General features: G+C 37.1%; 1 non-coding gene across 1 annotated transcript; it reads left to right on the top strand.

Annotated features, from left to right (window-relative positions):
* The first annotated feature begins 3,121 nt into the window (after window positions 1-3,121).
* LOC123326649 lies at window positions 3,122-3,225 on the top strand. The gene has a single exon (XR_006541224.1). It is a non-coding gene; the product is annotated as a U6 spliceosomal RNA (small nuclear RNA).
* Window positions 3,226-6,796: the final 3,571 nt, after the last annotated feature.

Genomic DNA, 6,796 nt, shown 5'->3' with positions numbered 1-6,796 from the left:
AATCAAAGGAAAATTTTAGACTGAATATAAAGAAAAAATCTGTTAATAGTGAGATCCATTAGACTTTATTAGAAGCCCCATTGATTGAGTCATTTAAAAGAAGAGTGACGATCTCCTGAGATGATTCTGAGACTACCCCAGGCCAGGGGAGAGAGTAGCAGATGGAATCCACAGGCCCCTCAGTCTCTAATGTGGGTGATTTTTTCTGAATTCCCTCATTTTGCCTTCTTGTCAACAAATCCTGCCATCATTTCACTCACATCTTTGCAGCCTCTTTCCAGAGCTGTTAACAGAAATCATTTCACAGAGAGTGGGAAAGAATGTCATTTTGTCATTTTCTTGGGGGAGTGGATGGGAAGAACAGGCGTCTCTGCTTCCTAAGGCTTTCATGATGAAAACAGGAGGAGAGTAAGGCCTGCCAGCTTGTGGGGTATAAGAAACTTTACTTGGCAGCGCTGTGTGGAAATAGTAACTGGAAACTCCCTAGTCAGCCTCTCCCCTTATTAACTGGAAGGAAGGACAGTTTGGGACCACACAACACCCACAACTTGCTGACACTAATGAGCTGCATGAACTTAATCATTACATTATATTTGAAAAGTAAGTGGGACCTTAATGATCATCGGGTATTACCTCCTTCTTGATGCAGGAGCTCCTTTTAATTACAGAATTCCTGTGAGATGGCCATTGGAAGCTCATTATTTCATTGAACTTTCCATCCCATGGTTAGTTGTTTCATTTGTTAAGAAAGTCACCCTTTTATTTATCTAGGACATTTTTCCATTAGTATTTGCTTTCCCATTTGGAATAATAAGAATAATGTCTGATAAAAACAATAATAATGATAATTATGATGATGATGATGGCTCACAGAATTTTTTCCTATATACTAGGCATGTAATAAAATTGCATATGTTTATGTTCATTTGTTATCACAAACATTTTATATTATAGGCATTAATATTTGCTCCCATTTTTTTAAAGATTTTATTTATTTGACAGAGAGTGAACGAGTGAGAGCAGGAACACAAGTAGGGGGAGTGGGAGAGGGAGAAGCAGACTCCTGCTGAGCCGGGAGCCTGATGCGGAGCTCGATCCCAGGACCCTGGGATCATGACCTGAGCCAAAGGCAGACGCTTAACAACTGAGTCACCCAGGCACCCCAATATTTGCTCCCATTTTACAGAAAACGGAATCAAGACCTAGAGTGCTAAAGTGACCTTGCTGAGAGTCACACTACTAATAAATGGAGAGTTAGAATTTGTACCCACGTCTGTTGGATTGCAGAGCTCAAGCTCTTAGGCACTCTGCATAGTGGACGCACAAAAAGCTTCTAGCTCCTCATTTTCCATGTTATCTTCTTACCCCTTTTTTTTCTGGGTTGCACATCTCTGCATCCTTAAGAATTCCTTGATTAATATGACTTTCAGTCACCACATGATCATAGCTGATTCTGTTTTATAGGTTTCTAACTTTCTTTCCTAATGTATGGAACTTTGAGCTGGAAATAATACAGAAATGTTTGACAAATGCAGCATATAGAAGATTCTATGGCCACCCTTCTTCATCATTTTTCCAAATCAAGTTTTTGCATCTGCAAAAGTTATTAAGGAATAATAACTGACATCAGAAGAATACCAAAGTACAAAACTTAAAGAAGAGAAAATATTTACAATTGAGAAGACCCAATTTTCAGATCAGAAGGATTCTTTTTTTTATTTGAAACATCACCATTTTCTCTGTAAAACTGAATACAAAACTTAGTTTAAGGGTGCCTGGGTGGCTCAGTCGGTTAAGCATCTGCCTTCCACTCAGGTCCTGATCCCAAGGTCCTGGGATTGAGTCTCACATTGGGCTCCCCGCTCAGCAGGGAGTCTCCTTGTCCCTCTCCCCATGCCCCAACACCTGCTTGTGCTCTCTTTCTCTCAAATAAGTAAATAAAATCTTTAAAAAAAAAAACTACTTAATTTAAATGATTTCTTACTTGATTTGAGGACCTGTAACTACATCTTCCTCCATCAGCTGAAATTTGGAGTGATAATGCTTTCATCTCAGCCACCTCAGGTGCAGCCACACAGGAGGTGCCTCATTCTTGTGCATTTAAGAGCTCCACTGTAAATTTCTGGCCAAGCTAATGTTGCTAACAGAGCTCAGGCTTTCAGATTAATCAGAAAGAGAAATGAGAAGTAGGTTGGACTGGCTTTGGGTGGTTAAGGAAAATTGAAGAGCAGGAGAGGGGAGGCATTCCTCCCATAGCTATAGTGGAAGTTGGGGCCACTACAGAAGTTCCTGGCTGCTGATGCCTTTGCCTGGAACTCTCAGGAAAGTTCAGATGCTTATGTAGAAACTGTGCTGAACAGGAACAGGTCTTTGAGAAAATTCCTGAGATGTGTAGGGGAAGTAAGCTAGTATGCTTTCAAGGAATTCATACACATTCTAGTCAAGTAGCAAAACCAGTGCCAAAAGAAGCAGATAGACCTTGTTAAAAAAAGAAAAGTAGTAGTAAAAGTGGTAATTATAGTAATAAAGTATTATGTAAAATAGAATAATATCAGTAATATAAGAAGTCAAACATGGAAATAAGGAGAAAAGAAGGCCTTTGGAGTTAGGCCATTGCTACGCCTTTCCATGTCCTTTTCCATGTGATTTAATGGTGTCCCTGGCAATAGGGTCTTCAAGGAAGTGTCATGGGAGAGGTAACCTATTGCATTGAAAAATAGATGCTATTAAATGTCAGGAGTTCTCAGTTACAGTTCTGGTAATTAAGTAGTACTGTTGTTGGAGATACTTTTTATTATTAGATTATTATATGTAAAAATTTAAAAACAACCACCAACTACAGTAATGCAGTAATGCTTAAACTAACACCTCCCCCTCGCTCTACCTCTCCAATTACCTAGTCCTTATTCTTGTTAGTTTTAAAAATTTTGCTTCTTGTGGAGGCTACATCCATAGCTGTAAGCAAGGTGTTGGTATGACTTTTTCTTGATTTATGAAACATAGGCATTATCATTTCCTGTCTATTAAAGATGAAGATTTAGCTCACTTATATGACCCCAACTTCCCTTCCTCTACTCAACTCATGGTTAATATTTTAGTTTTCTAGTTGGTTAAATCTTTCGTACTTGCTTCAGCAGCACATATGCTAAATTTGGAATGGTACAAAGATTAGCATGGCCCCTGCTCAAGGATGACATGCAAATTAATGAAGCATTGCATATTTTTATGGAATATTGTTCAGCCTTAAAAAAGATTGCACTTCAAGGGGAGACCCTGGAAGACATCAGGCTAAGTGAAATAAGCCAGAGACAAAGGACAAATGTTCTATGGTTCTACTTATATGAGGTACCTCTAGTAATGAAATCCTGGAGACAGAAAGTAGAATGGTGGTTGCCAGGAGCTGGGGAGAGGGGGCAATAAGAGTTGTTATTTAATGGTATAGAGTTTTAGTGGGGGAAGATGAAAAAGTTCTGGAGATGAATGATGATGATGTCTATGCGACAGTGTGAATATACTTAATATCACTGAGCTGTATATACTTAAAAATTCTTAAAATGGTAAATTTTGTTATGTATATCTTACCACAATAAAAAATATAAAAATATCTCCTATTCAACTTTTCTTATCTTTTGACCTTCATATAAAAATTAATGTGTTTCTGCACATCTCAGTTTTCACTCTCATTGTACTAGAATAATTTCATATACAAACTATTCATAAAGGTATGTAGAAGCAGTTGTTGTGGACATTGGTGCTGTTCACAAATAATTTTTCTTCCTCTCTGCCTTCTTTGCACATGGAATTATTGAACTTTGTACCCCTTGTGGCTGGTGAAGCCAAGGGACTAGCTTTGGCCAATTAATTGAGCAGCAGGGAAGTGAGTCATTCTCAGATCTGGGCACCTAAGTGTATATCTGTCAGTCCTCTGCCATAGCAACTAGCAAAATTTGAGATGGCTGCTTTTTTGTGTTGTTGTTTTTTTTTCTTTCTTTTTATGTTCTCAGATTTCCTAATGTTATGTTTATAGTAGGTATTTTTTTTTCACTCATTCTTGTATGTAAGCAGGGTACCCTTTAAATAGATTCATGTTGTGCAAAATTTTCCTGTGTTTTATTTTGCTTATTTCTTTCCTTTTCTGTTTTCTCCTTCTAGAGCTCATATTTGTTGGATGTCTGATATCAGTGATTATCCTCTTATGCCTTTTATATTTTATCACATATTCTCTGTCTCTTTGTCCTTTTTGCTCTATACTTATGTAGAGTTCTTTGATTTTATCTTACTGTGTTACTGTGTTTTGTTTTTGTTTTTTTGGTATAATCTTTCAAATCTCTGAGAATACTAATTAGGTTTTTTCAAGTTTCTTCTCTTCAATGAGTTATTTCTGTTTCCACTGGGATTGTTTTGTTTATTTTGCCATTTTAATGCTGCTAATTTTCTTTATATGCGTGAGTGATTATAAGTTATTTGTGCATTTTTAAAACAGGAAATACTGAGTTGGCTTTTCCAGGGAGTGGGTTGGATCTTCTCCACTGCTATATTTGCATGCATGTTTTCCTTACAAGATTTTTCCTTCAGTCAGAAGGCTGACCTGGCCAGATCTGTACTTAAATCACTGAGGAGCCAGGCTTTTGATAAGGGATTACTAAAATGGGAAGAAATCTATTCCATGGTGCTAGCACCCAGCTAGTAGCCCTAATTCTCCCCCCTCAACTCATTACATTTCTTAATGTAGGGGTCATTGTTTTTGTTATGGTAATTATTATTTGCTTTGTTTTCTTTGGCCTTAAAGCCATAGGAGCTTTCTTGTACTGTTGTTATATCCAGATAGAAATGTGGGAGAGAGAAGGGTGGGAAGTGATTGGCTCCTTGTTCTAGAAACAGAATTTCGGTCAGACTTATATTTCTCTCTACCAGTTTTGGCTCATTTTCATAATCCTACACTCTATTCTTTTTAATTTTATTCCAGAAGTTTTGGGAGTTCTGCCTAGAAAATTAACTCCCTCTTTCCCTACCATCCTTTCCTATGTTAATTTTGGGCTGCAGATTTCTCAGTCTTATTTGTTCAGTTGTATGGTTCTCATCCATTTTTCATCTCCCAGAAATGCTTTGACATCTAATGTTGAATGATGGCCCTTCTCCCATTCTATTTCCTATTAGGCTTTATGGGTTTAATTCTGTTTTTATTCTCACTTATTTTAATGAGAAGTAGAGGCAAATGCAGGCACTTGATCACCATATCAAACCAGAGATCATCCTGTGCACTTGCAGAAAACCAAAGACTGAATTGGACTTTGCTCTTCTGCAGTGCCATCCAGTATGCACTCGTGGAGGGCCATATGTGATGAGTTTGTATAGCTCGAACACAGGTGGGTATTTTTATTGTTTCCTGGACACAAGGTGCATTGACATCTTTTCATGGTTCTTAAGCTGTTTGAAAAGAACATTGTAGGACAATAGAAGGCAGATGAAAGTCAGGATTTGAATCAATAGCCCTTTCTCTTGCCATATCTTTTTTTATTTTTTTTTTAACTGGGTCTTGGAAAAAGTTGGATATGACCAATGCAAAATTCCATTCTTAAACTAGTAGTTCTGTTTTTGAGTGTAACAAGTTGCAGTGACTTAATTAAAAAGAAACTAAAAAAATAATAAAAGTAGTAATTATCAGAAAAGCTAAAACATTTTAGTAGGTTTTCTGTTTGCATTTTAGAAGATGTTGTATCTCAAAGAATCTTGAATTCAGGTTTTATTCTTGTAGTTCCCTGCATCTATAATTATCCCCCAAGTCATTTTCCTCAGTTCTTGTAAGAATACATCTGGTACTTCTGAAAAATATTTTCACAAGTGCTCTTGGGTGATTTATTGGTGCTTACATCCATCCTATGTTGGGTATATAAAATCATGCCTATTCCAAATGTCCAGTGTTGACAGCAGCATGGTTTTCATAATCCATCCAAACCTCCCTTCTGTCCACCTGCTTTTATTAACTCACCCTGCTTTCGCCCTCCCTAAACTTCTAGGCTATTCATGATGTAATCTGGTGTGTGTTATATGCCTCAGCATCCTCCTCCCTCTGATAACTCATTTGAATCTTCTCATTTATACTAACCTTGTCTGTCTTATTCAATCACATGTCCAAACCTCTTTTGACTCCATATTTCTTAACATTTTTTCCTTTTTTTTGAAAGAGTGGACCGATGGGTATGGTCCATTGTAGATGGGGAGAAGAAAGAGCAAAAGAGGTTTCTTCAATTTTAGCTCTGTGCTGTGTATCAAGCTGGAATCAAATACTAGATTGCATCTACCGAGAAAAACTGTTGGTCAGATCTGAAGTACTGGTAGTGCAAGGTGTGTGAAGTGCTGGAGAATACTGGAGCAGGGAGAAATAGATTGAAAAAGTCAACTGAAAGTGGTCTACATGATTATCAGAGTTAAAGCTTAGCGCTCTCAGCTGTGCTTTTGTGCACAATGATACTTTATAAAATAGAATATATGAAATTAAAATCTGAGTCTCATCCTACATTTTATCCATTGAAAACCAAACATGAATGATTTATGTGCTTATCAAAGATCTAAAAGATATAAACTATGCAATGCATTATAGTAAAAATTATGGAAAATTCAATAGTGGCTAAGGCATTACCCTCAAAGAAACCTGTTATATGGCAGGAGAGAGATAAGTACACATTTAATGGAGTGATGGGGAAGAAGAAAGACATGACAATATTTTGTAAGTGGCAGAATCGATTGTTTAGAACTGACAGGATACAATGTGCTTATTGCTGTGGTTTAATTTTTT

The sequence above is a fragment of the Neomonachus schauinslandi genome, chromosome 14 (assembly GCF_002201575.2).
Source record: "Neomonachus schauinslandi chromosome 14, ASM220157v2, whole genome shotgun sequence".
NCBI classification, from domain to species: Eukaryota; Metazoa; Chordata; class Mammalia; order Carnivora; family Phocidae; genus Neomonachus; species Neomonachus schauinslandi.
Note: the sequence above shows the minus strand (reverse complement) of the source record. Positions and strands in the feature narration are given on the sequence as shown.